This window comes from Hetaerina americana, unplaced genomic scaffold, assembly GCF_022747635.1.
Source record: "Hetaerina americana unplaced genomic scaffold, ioHetAmer1.1.p SCAF_1, whole genome shotgun sequence".
In the NCBI taxonomy this organism is placed as follows: Eukaryota; Metazoa; Arthropoda; class Insecta; order Odonata; family Calopterygidae; genus Hetaerina; species Hetaerina americana.
The window spans coordinates 121,745,247-121,761,405 of NW_027286069.1; the positions used below are offsets into that span (position 1 = coordinate 121,745,247).

General features: G+C 39.7%; 1 long non-coding RNA gene across 2 annotated transcripts; it reads right to left on the reverse strand.

Moving 5' to 3' along the window:
* Positions 1-2,284: 2,284 nt before the first annotated feature.
* Positions 2,285-16,094, reverse strand: LOC139687114 (uncharacterized). Of its 2 annotated transcripts, none has more exons than XR_011700601.1 (4): positions 15,942-16,094; positions 13,132-13,445; positions 4,130-4,214; positions 2,285-3,932 (listed from the first exon to the last, which is right to left on the reverse strand). It is a non-coding gene; the product is annotated as an uncharacterized lncRNA (long non-coding RNA). The 2 variants fall into 2 exon arrangements; XR_011700602.1 differs by lacking the exon at positions 15,942-16,094 and adding an exon at positions 15,624-15,734.
* Positions 16,095-16,159: the final 65 nt, after the last annotated feature.

Here is a 16,159-nt window from a genome sequence, read left to right on the forward strand (position 1 = left end):
CCTAGAACATAATATGCTGATTGATGGAACTCCAAGTAATTTGCAAAGCAAAAGACCCCAAGGGACGTAAGAAAACCCCAAGGAATTAATAGACATCTGCCATCCTGAATTTTGCCCCACACTGACTCCTAATCAAAGCTTTGAAGCAGCACCAGTCAATCCTCTCATCTCAGCTCCCGTGAATAGATCTCAATTGGTTTGGAAAGTATGGATTTCGTTTGCACCGTACACACGAACGCTCATACACACACACACACACACATTCAGAAGATGACAGAGCACAGGTGATGGGCAGGTGATGCCACGTCCAATTAATCTGCCCCATTGGCCAAATATTCTAACAGTAAGTAAGTCAATTCCTTTAGCCCATACAAATCTTTCTTGTTTTCATCCTAATAAGACTGCACTTTTCCTTTCAGTACTTTACTTTTTAGTATGGTGATTAAATACTTCTACGAAGTGAAGCCTGAAACAGTAGAATACATAATTTTCTTTTGTTTATGCAAATTTATGACCTATTAGATATGTTGTCAAAATCAATGTTTCTCTGGTTTTATATGGCACATGGCTTGATTGAGGTTACTTTTTGATTCCCATTTAACATTGAACATTGTAAGCAAATTTTCCATGGGGAAGACCACATAACTGATGGTATTTTACATAAATGTAAAGATGGTTTTTAGGCAGCATGCAGTGTCCTTCAGAGAGGCCTTTATTCCAGCAAGGGGCTGATTTGATTCAGCTGATTAGGCAGAACTGTAATCGGTAAGTAATCTTTCCATTCAGGAAAAGGGCCTAGTGAATAGATAGATGATGATATCAAAGGTCATGAGACAAGTTTATTATACATGATTGGAATGGGTTTAATCTGAACTCTGTAGCAAGTTGCCCACAATCCAGGGAGCAAGGCTCACCACAGGTAAAAACAACTTTGGTTCTTAATATTAAGGGAGAGAGAAGAATACCAAAAACCTTGTGAATAACTAGCCAGCAGTAAATGGTACCATTTAACGTCCAGGGACAGCCTTTCAGAAACATTCTCCCACCAGTGATCCCTCACCGCAATCTGGTGCCTTCTCTTCACTAACTTCCTAGCTTTTTCCACATTCCCATTAAATCCACTCCTAATCAATGACCTCCCCCAAGCCAACATGAGCTTTCTTTTTATTATTTGTAAAAGAAGATATACCACTCAAAAAGGATCGCATTACTATCATTGATTTAGAAATTTCCAGGAACACCTTCAGCAACTGAATTTAGTTTTTTTTGTTGTGGGTACAAAATGAATCAGTTAATGTAGCAAAATTTATTTTTCAGCTTTAATGTTCAGATCATTAACCTGATGTACTGACTTAGTGTATAATCCTCAGCACAGTGTGAACACACGAGAGACAATACTACAAGAAGTATATTACTCATATAACAAAAGACATCTGTACGCAACCATTTCAGAGTGTAAAAATCATTTGCCTTGACGGGGATTCGAACCCAGATCCCTCAATGTCCATGCAAGTGCTATAGCCAGTTATGCTATCGAGGTGTCCTCTTAAGCTCTGAAATTTCGGAAATGATTTTTACTCTCTGAAATTGTTGTATTGAAATGCATATTAGCCAATGACTACTTTAAAAGTTACTGTTGCGGCATCTTCCGCAGTTTCTTGGAATTTGCCAAAAGACATCTGAATGCCATCACATTAATATATGCTGAAGGATAGGAAAACATGACCCCACCAACATGGAAATTAAAGAAATAGCAGGAAGGCTAAATTATTTATTTTCTTCCTCGTTAGTAAATTTTACCTCAAGATTGGATATGTATTTACTGATTCTGTTAAGAAAATGAATGTCTCATGGATTTGGAGATTTAATGAGGATTTCCACAAGGATAGGAATACGCATTGATACAAACATTCACCTTAGCCTACCTAAATGATTCTTTTGAAATGCCTTCTCAAATAACTTTGAGGGCTACAAGAAAAAATCCGAAGTAATGTTATCTGTTTATTTAATATTCAAAATGTTCATTTAAGTACAGAATCACTTACAATGGACTAAATAATAGTAAATAAATGTTAGATATTATAAAAATATATCAAAAGTGATAGCATTAGATATATAATGACTTACAATGTTTAGCGATGGCGGCAGTGAGTGACAATGAAATTGCTACAATGGTCCTTTGATGGCGGAGCACCCTATGACCCTGCAACCTTGAGCATTTTAGATGAAACACTTTCTATACATGTAAACTATTCAACCTATTCTAGTTTATGAATTCCTTTTTTCAATATTTAACTTGGCTTCCCTCTTTCTCAATAACTGAGTTATTTTACATTTATTTTCATCCCATACCTATCACACCTGACTGTCCAATGCACTCAGCAGAGGTTGCAACCCCTTGGCTGACCGGCAAACAAAAGCTTGGTCATCAGCAAACCTAAATGATTACATTGAATTCCATACTGACCTTGATTCCAATCTCCACTTCTTCCCATAATGCCTCTTTTAACATTTCCGCCACACACACATTGAACAGCACACGGGTGATACAACCCTGCCTCACTCCTCTTCCTAACACTGCACATCCGGGCCTTCCGTCCACCCCTCACACCTGAGCAGTCTGAGATACGTACACTTTCAAGGATAAGTCTCCTATTTCTACTATCTATTCACATTTTCACCAATATTGGTTTTTCCCTATACACTGTATTGAATGTTTTCCTGGAGTCTAGGCATGCTACGTACACGAGAAATTAGAAGGATTATATGTAGAATCCCTGGCCTCGTAACATCATGCAGGTTATTATTATTTAGATAGATAGAACCTACAAACAGACAAATACATTCTGACTGTAATCTATGCCCGTTTCTATTAGTTACCCCATTACTGCTATGCCATAGCACATGTCTCTCCTCTTCCTGAGCACAAAAATCATCTGCCCCGCTCTCTATCCTTTTGTTGATGACCCTGAGAACCACTGCAGCTGTTTTTGAAATTAAATTTGTTGTTCTTTAGTCATCACATATTCCATCCCTTCCATTTTTCGGACTAGGGGCACTAACCGCTCGAACAACATCTTCCAGTAAAATTCCTTGATCATGAACACCATTGCAGAACTCCATAAAAACCCTTCCTCCCAAGCTCTGAGTAGTTCTATGAGAATCCTGCCTAACCCCAATCCTCAATTAATTCAATGCCCTTTCTGGAGCCATTAAACCTATCCTAATTTATCTTCTATTTTCATTCTGTGTCTAAGCTTTGGGCCTACTGTCTTTTCATACAGTTCTTCTGTGAATTCTTTCCATTTCTTCATTCATTCAGTAATTGAGTGTTTTGAGTTCATTCAATATTTTTTCTTGAATTATCTTTGATGATTTGTATGGATATTACCTCCCTACTTCCTGGCAGTCCTTTCACATTCCTGCACAGAGCACCCATTTCCCCCTTACTTTATCTACTTTCACATCCCCACACAATCTTTGTCCATGCTTCTTTAGCTCTGTTGGTTTCCCACTTAAATCTGCTATTGAATTCTTTGTTCTTTCTTCTACCCATCTCTGCATTTACATTCTTCTCTCCTCTTGTTCTTAATCATATCACCTGCAATCCTTTGTTTTCTTGTCCTCTTCCCGCTCCTCAAGATTGGTTTATGGCTTTCAAATTCCTTTTCTTATTTTATGATAAGTCACACCCATGAGAATGACTGACATTAGGCTAAGACTAGGTGTGGACCTCTTTATGGGAATTCAATGCTCTGGAAGACAATGGCACTACGTACCAGCCTGTATCTAACATGGTGAAATGAGCACTTTAAAATCAGTGTTTCCTCATCACAGCCACTATTTGCTCTGCATCTACTGCAAATGCTTCCTTTGTTCTGCCAGGTCACCAGAAGAGAAAGTGCAATTCTCTCATTATGAAGAATAGAATCCTGTGGAGAGAAAACCAAAAATGTGATGCAAAATTTCAATGAATATTACAAAAATGCTCAAATATCTCCCAAAACACTTGGGAAAGAGCTCATTTAGCTCATGAGATAATTAATGGATAAAACAAAAAGCCAAAAAGGTTCCAGAATAGTGGTATGTCATGAATGAATTCTACATTAGGATTTGATATTTTACTTACAGATGTCTTATGCAGTCATCTCTGAATCCATTCCTTTGAACAAGCCATCACTTGACAGGTTGTCTCCGGCTATTTTGAGTGAAAACTGTGAAAGAGTACGGAGAGAAAAGATTAGATAGAGTAAGAATTGATCTGCCCCGCATTTTGCTAAGCCGTTTCCCCCAGAAGCAGACACTTAGAAGATTATTAGGATTAAAGATAATAAATGATGAATTGTTTAATTTTTGCTGGTATACAATTGAATGCATTAATCTTCATTCCTAAATCATAAGATTGATAAATGTGTCAGTGCCTCAATCACATCAACGAGTGTCCACAAATGATCACCCGCCTGACATCCAGACATCTCCTATCCTGCATACCAAAATCGTCAGCAATCCAACGTAATGGCAACATTCTACTGTCACAAAACTTGTGAGTGGGATCTTCAGGTTGCATCTTCCTCATCCTAATTTCCAGTTACCATCTTCTAAAACTGGATCTGGGTCTGGGCATTTTTGGGACAGACCCGTTATTGTTCAGTAATGTGGTATAACTTAAGACTTGTCAAGAAGAATGAAAAAATCAAATTGATCGTGAAGAAATGGTAAAAGCACATCTAGACTGAATAAATCATGTAAAAATGCATCCATTTATCACACTTACAAGACCCCTTCGCGAAAGAAACTGAGGATATTTATCGAAGTCCACTTTACATATATTTTGCTGACAACTTTGAAAAAAATACAAAATTTTTCAATATTCAATTGTTCCCGGCTAAACTTTGTGGACATTCGTTTTAATTAAATGAAAAATACAATGTATCTTTCCACTGTCCTGACCAGGAAGGATACATTGTATTCTTCATTTAATTAAATTTTTTTTTAAAGACTCACTTGAGCAACATTAAATTGCATCAGCCTGACTTCCTGCACTCAGCTTCAGATGCTCTGCACTGCACATATGTCCTATGGTATCTCTGGGTTGAGAAAGGGTGCAATGAGGGAAGAACAATCACCTGAAGGGAAAGTGAACCCTGAATATAACTCCGGGCCCTCCAAGTCAGGGGTTAGGCGTAGGGCTAGCAACCCTACCCTTCAAATATTCACTGGCTATGAATGCTCTAAACATGCCTCGGATACATAGGCATGGATTTTCAAGGTATCGACCTGGCAAACAGACAAGGACAACGAATTCATGGAAAGTTGCAACATGGAATGAGGAAGAACAGACAGAGCAATAGTCTGTGGAATATCAATGGCAAGAATTAAACAATCTGTTTTGTCCACCGCAAAGGACATAATAGGTAACACGAAAGTAAAAGGCATGCAGATTGGTTTGATAATGAGTGTAAACTTGCAATAGAGGAAAATAATAAGAATAGATACAATATGTTACAAAAGGAGACTAGATTTACAAGAGAGAAGTATAGGAAGAGCAGGAAAGAAGCTGATAAATTGCTGAAAAGAAAAAAGAGAGTGCTCAAAAATCAGATGAAGGCTGTAGAAGAGCTCCATAATGCTAAAGAAAGCAAAAAGTTCAACCAACCAGTAAAATACATGGTTAAAAGCCAACAACCATAGTGCACTCCCGTACAAATAAAAATGGTCAAGCCATTGGGGACGAAAATGAGATGATAGAAAAATGGGCTGAATAATTTAATGGCCTGTATGTTAAGGAATTAACTCCAGGGGTAGAAGAGTAAGAACAAAGACACATAGAAAATCCGGAAGTGCTCACTCCGACAATAGAAGAAGTAATTGAAAGTATTGGAAAACAAAGGAATGACACAGCACCCGGAGAAGATGGAATAACAGCAAAATTAACTAAAATGGAGGTCAAGATTTAAATAGAACAATACGTCATCAAATTTGTAGTATTTGTAAGTTGGGTGAGTTCCCAGAAGACTGCAAGACAGGATTGATTTGTGCAACGTATAAAAAAGGCGACAAATGTGATTGCAAAATCCATAGGTGCATTACATTACTGAATGTACCATATAAAATTTTCACCAGTCTTCTTCTAACATCCATAAGTGCCTATGCTCAAGACATACTGGAAGAATATCAGTGTGGCTTTAGAGCTGGTAGAAGTACCATTGACCAGATATTACCGGTAAGGCAAACAATGGAGAAATGCTATGAATATAACGTTGACTTGAATACACTCTTCATTGACTTCAAAAAAGCTTTCGACAGAAAATCTCTTGTCTCAGGGGTAACTCATAAAAGAACAAAAATCAACACTTTCATAAAAATGTTCCCCAGACATGCAGTGCGATTTCCTTTCATAAAAGAGCAAAAATCAATCGTAAGCTTGACCTACTATGGAAAAATAAGGAGTCCAGTTCAAAATCAACAAGTTCTCAGAGTGACCGTAAGTTTGGGCCTCAAATTGTTAATCTTTCCGGACATTCCTTTTCTAATAGTGAGATATCTTTACTAGAAAAGGGCCTAAAGTACGTACCTTAAATTCCTATTTCTGTGAAAGGGATTAAAAACCTGGTGGTTGACCTTGAAGTTGACCTTCAGAAAGAAAACATTGCGGTTTAGGAAGTTGTTTCCCAGGAGCTCCTTAAAATCTCACAACTAGAAGTAAAAAAGAAAAAGCATTCTACCGAGTACGAGGCCTTGAAGTCGATTATACTGTACATTCAGTGACAGATAAAAATTTGATCATCCAAAAAGCAGACTAAGTCAGCGCAGCGGTTGTATTAGAACGAAACACCTACAACACGAAATGCAAAGACTTTATCAGGGACAATAATACTGAAGTACTTCGTTCAGACCCAACCCCCAAGTTTCAACAAGATATTAAGAAAGTGATTGAATCCAGTTGAACAAAAAGAAAGATATAAATCCAGTCCAAATTTTCCACAGAATATGGTTTAGTGAATTAATTGGAACTTGTCAAAAAACTAATGAAAGAGGTCATCCTGAAAAAGTGCATGCTTGTTTCCTTCGATGTACGCAACCTTTTCACCAACATGACCCAACCCATGGAAGCTGTGAACCTCGCCAAAGACATCATCCTCCTAAAATCCAACCCATTGCCAGTTATAAGTGAACTCTGTATATTTCTAAAGACGTGTGTTTCTCAAAATTATTTTATTTTTAATGGTTCAACAGCCCAAAGGATTAGCCATGGGCTTGCCCTAGCCCCCACTCCTGGCCGGCATTTATAGGGACAATTTTGAAAATATTTGGTTCTCCTCAGCTCACCCTCACAGTAATAATGTATTTCGTTGGTTTAGATATGTAGACGATGTCTTCTGTGGGTGCACAGGTTGCGCAAGGCAACTAGATCAGTTTCTAGCACATTTAAATTCGGTCAATTCTAATGTACAATTCACGTGTGAAAAAGAGGAAAAAGGTTCCCTGAATTTCCTCAACTCATCCATTTGTAAAGACAAAGACGGGTTACAGTATTCTATTTTTAAGACCGAAATGTATACAGACCAATCTATTCATTCCTCTTCAAGGCATTGCTTTGCCCAAAAGCTTTCGGCATTTCATGCAATGATCCACTGTTTAACCGTTATCCCTATATCTATGTTAAATATAAATCAGGAACTTAATGTATTTAAAACATTAGCAGTAAACAATGGCTATTCATAAGATCTATTTAAAAAACTTTACCGGAATGAACTTACAAAAACAGTCCTATGCCACATTTACAACCCCGAACATTTAAAAGATCCCATTATTAAATGTTTTCCTAGAGAAAAAATTAAATGTGCCTTTTACTGTGGTTCATGCCTTATAAACCTCATCTCTCAACATAAAGACAAGGTCCCCAAAAACGAGAGGAGTGGAGTGTGTGGTTAAAGTGCTCAGAGTGTAACACAAAGTATATTGGGCAAACAGGACTGAAATTTAAAGAGAGAATTCAAGAACACCTATCATGTTTCAAAAGTAAGAACATAAATCCCTCTTTGCAAAACACCTCATCGAAAGTGACCATAAAAGTGGCTTTGCGACTAAAATTATTTATTTTGAAAATAAAGGTCAGAGGCATGATGCTTCGGAGCAGTTGGAAAGTTTGAAATGTGTCCGTTGCAAAGATGAACCTTTCAATGGAATTTTGTATCCCTCCCACTCCCTCCCCACTCCTAGACCTACCTACCACCCTTCCAAGTCAACGATTGACACCGAAAGATTTAATTCTCTTTTCTTCCCGGCTACATTGTAACCTTTTTACCCCTCCTCCACCTTCCCTCTCTGACCAAACCTCCCATCCCTTGATCAGATGGTATATCTACCAAGTTTGCTTCTATGAGGACCACCTGATGATGACATTCAACCTTGAAACCTGGGTTGTGTTTTTAAAATAAAGTGCGTCGAATTACAAAGTCAATTATGGAAAGGAAACAAACTATGCAAATTTCACTTGAATAGAGATTTATTCACGACCCGGGTTTCAAACACTTAATGTCATCTTCAGGTGACTATACAGAGTTACATATCCTATATATATGAAAAGCAATGGGGGGGGGGTAGGGGTTTAGGAGCGGAGGAGAAGGGAAGAGGAAGGGGCGAGAGGGGGGGAGAGGGAAAAGAGTGTAGAGGGAGGTTTGAGAGAGAAAGGGGTGTTTGGGTTGGGTAAGGAGAGAGAAGGAGGAAAACGGGGGGGGGGGGGGGGTTGGGGAAGAAAGGGAGGGAGGGAGGGTTCTGGTAGAGGATGGGAGGGAGGGGAAGGTCCACGAGCCGAAAATTCCGCTGTGTCCTGTGAGTCATAGTCGGTCACTGGTGTCGTCGGCTGGGCGTTGACCGGCTGGGCTTGGTGGCTTTTAGGTAACGTCCTCATTACCTGGCTTGGTTTCCAAGGGTCGGCGTTGGAAGGGCCTCCTGCGGGGGAGGCCAGCGTACCGGGAGGAAAAGGGGGGAGGGAAGGGGAAATTCCGTCTCCTCCTCATCAGCGTCTTACATTGGGTAGTCCCATGGACTCAAAGGGAATGGAAAAAAATGGGGAGTGGGATGGGAGAATTTGGTCGTTAACTAGTAACGTCTTTCTTCGGGAATGCTGGACGATTTCCAACGCTTTCACAGGGTTAACCCTAATACCGTTCGGTTTGTTAAAAGTGCCAGCACAGCAGAACAGGGTAAACTTTATTTTAAACTTTACATTAAATACCGGATTGCGTCCCTGAACATCTTTTTTAATAATCAGTGCCTTAAGTTAGGTGTTACGCCTAAATATGTGTGCATCAAGACATCCTCGACATCCCCGTCGGCTAGACATGCAGTGAAGTTTGCAGAGAAAGCATGGGTCCGACGCGAGCTGAGTGTATGGTTTGGGAAGAGAAAAGCCATATCCCATTACCTTTTTCTCCTACATGGGGAATTAGGCGCAAAATTACACCAAGTGGAATTAGACATTCTCCTAGAATATACACGCACCCGAGCAAGTGAAACAGCGTATAATAAGTTCAACACCATCAAGTCCAAGCTGACCAGACTTCAACTCGTCCAAAGGAAAATAAGCACCCCGGTCCATCCAGCAGCCGAGAAAACGGACTTCGAGTTTTACCCCAGAGTCGTTAACCTGTCATCTCATCAGTTCCCACCAAAAGAATTGGAACTCTTAAACAAAGGTATGAAGTTTGCTCCACATCTACCTCTGACCCAACACGCTGCCAAAAACCTCATATAAGAGAACACTCAACGTTCTCTTCCAATCACAGCATCAAAAATTCGGTGGAACTAACCGAAAAACTAAGAGCCATCTCAGTGCCCCCAAATTCCAAATTAATCTCCTTTGACGTCAAGAACTTATTTACCAGTGTTCCAAAACAAGAGGTCCTACAGCTAGTGAGGAATCATCTGGAAAAAGCCGCTACCAACCCAGTAATTTCCGAAGAAATTCATTCCCTGACCGAACTGTGCCTCAACCAAAGTTATTTCCGCTTTAATGGCGCGTTCTATAACCAAACGGAAGGACTAGCCATGGGATCATCACTATCCCCCCTTTTGGCGGAAATGTTCATGACCGATTTTGAGGAAAGACTTTTCAGCTCTGATAACAAACTCTTAAGCAACATTTTCTATTGGTTTAGGTATGTGGATGACGTCCTTTGCTGCTGGACGGGCACCACGAGACAGATTGATAAATTTCTAATTTTGCTTAACTCCCTTCATGAAAGAATTAATTTCACAGTGGAAAATGACAACGGGAGACGCATCAATTTCCTAGATTTGACCATTGAGATCAACAACGGTAGGCATCAATTCTCCATTTACCGGAAACCTACCAGCACAGACGAAATTATCCCGGCTGACTCCTGCCACCCATTCTCTCAGAAAACCGCCGCCCTATATGCAGCCATTAACAGACTAATCAGAATCCCCATGTCAAAATCCAACTATGAACACGAACTCCGTATGATCAAGTGCATCGCTTCCACGAATGGATACTCCTCCAACTTAGTAGAGAAAATTCTCAGAAAAGCCCTCCATAAGCTTGCAGTTTCGGAAACTTCCGCCCTTGAGTTAAGTGACAAACCAAAACAGTGGCGCAAAATGACCTTTCTGGGAAAAATATCGTACGCGGCTGCCAAAAAAATCCCAGTGGACAAATACCGTATCGCCTACGCTACTCCATCCACGCTAGGCAAACAGTTAATCAACGCCAAAGATGACGTACCCGACCGGAAAAAGAGTGGCGTCTATCGGTTAAAATGTAACGACTGCCCATTCGTTGCATGTACAGCCTTGAAATAAGAACGGATGAACACCGGAAGTGCTTCGAAGCGGGCAAGGATCATTCTTTGTTCGCCAGGCATCTCCTTGAATATGGACATTATAGCAATTTCGCTCCAGAAATTTTGCACTTCGAAGATAAGGAGAGGAGACTGGACGCCCTCGAAGCGTTGGAAATCGTCCAGCATTCCCGAAGAAAGACGTTACTAGTTAACGACCAAATTCTCCCATCCCACTCCCCATTTTTTTCCATTCCCTTTGAGTCCATGGGACTACCCAATGTAAGACGCTGATGAGGAGGAGACGGAATTTCCCCTTCCCTCCCCCCTTTTCCTCCCGGTACGCTGGCCTCCCCCGCAGGAGGCCCTTCCAACGCCGACCCTTGGAAACCAAGCCAGGTAATGAGGACGTTACCTAAAAGCCACCAAGCCCAGCCGGTCAACGCCCAGCCGACGACACCAGTGACCGACTATGACTCACAGGACACAGCGGAATTTTCGGCTCGTGGACCTTCCCCTCCCTCCCATCCTCTACCAGAACCCTCCCTCCCTCCCTTTCTTCCCCAACCCCCCCCCCCCCCGTTTTCCTCCTTCTCTCTCCTTACCCAACCCAAACACCCCTTTCTCTCTCAAACCTCCCTCTACACTCTTTTCCCTCTCCCCCCCTCTCGCCCCTTCCTCTTCCCTTCTCCTCCGCTCCTAAACCCCTACCCCCCCCTCCATTGCTTTTCATATATATAGGATATGTAACTCTGTATAGTCACCTGAAGATGACATTAAGTGTTTGAAACCCGGGTCGTGAATAAATCTCTATTCAAGTGAAATTTGCATAGTTTGTTTCCCAAGTAAATTGGAAAGAAAAATCTCTGCCATCGTTTTCCCAAGAAAATTGGAAAGAAAAATCATTAGGAGAATCTATGGCTCAATTAGAGAAGGAGAGAGATGGAGAATTAAAATAAACATGGAGATAAATGAACTACTAGAAGGGAAGGACATAGTTAAATTTGCCAAGTCACCGTGGCTGGCATGGTTGGGCCATGTAGAAAGCATGGAAAATGACAGAATGCCCAAACTGATACTTAATAGCAAGATGGAAGGGGTCAGAAGAAGAGGTAGACCAAGGAAGAGATGGCTACAGGGTGCAGAGAATAATTTGAGGGCAATGGAAGTTACATGATGGAAGGGTAAGCAAGCAAGAACAAGAACTCTTGCTTGGGGGCATGTCAAAGAGGAAGCCAAGGCCCACACCAGGCTGTGGAGCTGCGAATGATGGTGAGGAGGTTGAAGTGAGCTTTCAATGAGCAGCCAATGTTCCCAAAAAACAAAGTGACCTACACGATACCTATTCCCCAAGCCAAGTTAGTCGAGGGTGGCAAAGGGTGAGTGCTTGACATGAGTTTAACAATTCTTTAAAAGACCCTATAAAGATCTTTGTCAGTTAAGCTTAGCATCAATGCGATATTTATCCTACAATTACTCTTGGTTGGCCCATTTTCATTTTTGATAGTTTTGTTACTTTGTCAGCCTACATAGTGAAACTGTGAATCCCTTTGCCAAGGTTTGGTGAACGACCTACGATAACACAGTTGCATTCATGCAGACAGCTATATTTTTATTAAGGGCATTGCTAAGTACTTACACTCTCCTAGCACAAAATTATTCATAAGATTATTCTCCGCAATGTACCAAAATAAGATTCTACACACACATAAAAGAGGTGTGCACCCAAACAATTGGTGGTATCTTGGTAAAATAAGCAAAAATAGGAGTGAACAGAATAACTTTTGACTAAGTATGTCATAATGAACTACCCATCTCTCTTAATCATATATGTACAAAGCAGAGCCAAAATAGTGTTTGAAATCAAGATTGATATTCATCAACACATGTTTTCCAATGGAAATTTTCTTACTCGGCACATAGAGAGACAGATATTGGAGAAACTGAAATTGAAATTGCGTAAATATGGGCTTCTACATATGTTGGAATGACATGCAATTATATGGGACCTGATACAATCGCCAGAAATACAGGCATATGTAATTTCTGTTAATGCAAATATGGAATATAATTATAGAACTCCTACTGTGAACAATGAGAGTGCCTTATTACAATGAATTCTCAGGGACGGCAAAGAGAGAACATCCAAGATACACTGAAAAAGAGGCATTGATTACGTCCCAACCAACGGCCATTACGCACCAGAACACCACAATGGACACTCATGCCGTGCTTAATCAAAAATATACATCAGATCACCAAGATTAGACTACCTAAATACCTCCCACAGACACAAACTGTGATGCGATGGTAAACAGGTACTTACTTTTGTGTTGAAATGCATTTTCTCCTATTTGCCACAGCAGTGATCACGTGGCAACCAAAACGACAGAAGGATTGCTACTCAATGCTTCCAAATGTGACTCACTGCCATATGCAAACTTATCTGACATGAGCATGTTTGGCCACTGAGTGGCAATCAGCCAAGTCTAAGAGAGGGACTACTATTATATGCTTGGTTCTGAAGAAGCAAGGCCAAGGCATGCACAGACTCATTCTCTTCATAGAAGATGGTGGATGCAGGGATGGGCTTTCGTGTCTACCTTCACTCAAATAATGTCACAGCAACATCAACTCATCCTGAAATATATATTTGGCATTAGAGAAAAAAAGCTTACAAAGCTATCAAGGGCTACTTAAGGGCATTTTGATCAAGGGAACTCGTTCCATGACCCACCCTTTAATCATATATGAAAAATGTATCTCCCCATGAATGTATTTCCTGATGCACACATGTTAAACAATTAAAATTTGACAATAAACAAAATATCAAAAACATTCTTTACATGTTAACCACATGTCCTGGAATAAATAAAAAAACTGCTAGTGTTCCCTCCACAACACGTACAAACATGCTCTAAATTTTTCAATTATCACAAGGGCCATATTACTCTCAATAACCCAAGGATTGAGACTACCTGATGTAATCGTTTAGTAAATCATCATTGAAGAACAAATGAGGTAGAACAATGAAACCAAGAGAATAAAATATCTGGTTTAATCCAGTACGAGTAACAATTGGATATGAGAAAATTATCTCCCAGATGAGTGCCATGACTCTTCACAAAACCATCAGAATGGAAATTTCTGAACAATGCTTGACCCGTTTCATGAGCAACCAACAATATTTTCTTTGCTGGTTTTGGTCCACAGATAAAATATAGGTCCACCACTATACCCCAGAGATGAAATAGTATTTGAAGCAGTGGAAACATGTTGATTCCTTTTCAAAAGACTTTGTAGGCTACAAGAAAAAATCCAAAGTAGTGTAATCTGGGGTAAAATGTAAGGATACCTCCATTGTTTCCACAGATGAACTGAACAAGTTTCAAATTTCAATGGAGGCCCATGATGCAATATTCTAATCAAATTTATGAAACTTGTTCCGAACATGCATTAAACACTACGATTACACTGCAACACAGTGAAATTTGAGGAAAAATTGGGCCTTCCCTTAGTTGAACAAGCTTGTAGGCAGAAGGTGGTACTGATACCACGTGGTTAAAACATGGGAGAACCCAAAATAAAGGCAGGATTAGGGCAGGGTTGTTCTATGTTGTCCGTGATGTTTAATGCTAATATTGAGAAGGCAATAGACAAAATTAAGGAAGAAGTATTTGGTGGTGCACGAATATACGGAGAAAGGATAATATGTATTGAGTATTTAGTGAACATATTTAAGCAGCGGGATCTCTAGCAATGGAAAAAGCAAATGGGAGATAACAGCGCAAATAGAGCACAAATGAAACATCATGCATCAAGAAATATATTGCATATCATTTTCATCTTTGAATTTCGAGTGGTCACAAATACATGCAAGCATCCAATGCATTCACATTTACTAAATCCTGAAACATTCTGCGCTATATTTGACAAGAAAAATTGCAAGAGAAATCTTAAATGTACACACAAGTTTCTGAGCCATCAAACCTGAATCACAGCTTTAATGAAAGATTTCACTGAGAAACTTCCAGAAGTATAGTGACCACTTTGTCCTCCATGAGCAACCGAGTGACACTCTAAATTAATACTGCTTTAGTGTTCCCGAGAGCAAAACTAATTTAATTTATCCCCAAGTGATATGCATTCAAATTCATATTAAGTGAATGACTCCATCAAAAAATTACTGTAGCAGTATGTCCCACAGTTTCTCGGAATATGCCAAAGGTAAACCACCCCTAGTATTTAAAGTTGGCTTAAACCCCATGGACTGTGGCTCAATGCGCACAACTACGAATGCCTGTGACATTGTATGCAAGGTATATCATCACAGCGTCTCGTACCTTTAAAGTCACTCAAATTTCAGAGGGTAAGGGGACACCTCGATAGCTTCACTGGCTAAAACACTTGGCTGGAAGTCGAGGGATCTGGATTTGAATCCCGGCAAAGGCAAATGATATTTATAAACAAATTTTTGCATTATAATATTAAAGAATATGTCTTTCAGTCTTGTGATATCCTTTCAATGAGTCTTCAGAAAATTTGTTATTTACTACAATTAAATTAATTTCTTATATTGAATGGCATTTAACTTGCACCTATTGTAAGTATTAACGGACTCCATAATTGCTCTCACCATAAGGTGGGAGTAATTACTATGTTTCTTATATGCTAACTGCTGCTTAGTTAAGCTAATGGGCAGGAAGGTGATCAAATTAACCGAGGAAATACTCTGATAAGTATCTCAGTAAAAATTCTTTTCATTTTGATCCACTTGAGTTGCATGCCAGGTAAAAATAGGTTGTGCCCCTCACTTACTCTTCAGAAGTGCGATTTTCATTCTTTGAGAAAGTCCACAAGTGCATTTATATTTTCCTCACATGAATAAAACTTATGTGTTTTCGTTAGAAAAACGAAGTCATCGATGACAACCGGTTTAATGATAAATTAATAAAAGACACTACACCCATAATTCTGATCGACTCAAAACAGCGCCAACACCCTGCAAACAAAACGATTTTCAACTACTTTCACTGGAAACGGAAAACGCTCAATGACAACAATCAGTGATTCAGTATATCCTCCCAATAACAAATTAATGCCTAGTGTAAATCACTCCTACCATAAAACGATTACCTCATGAGATCATGGGTACTTTCCACCAGAGCCTTCACTCGATGTTGTTCCCATAGGCACACGTCTTTCATAAAATGATTTCATATAATTCACTTATCCATCAACACACAGAATATTTAAAAAAGCATTGATTGGAATAATAAACTCCCGAGGGCATCCATTTGATTTGCAGAAATCAACTTCATTGAGCAACTGGCTCCTCCTCGTCATTACATGGT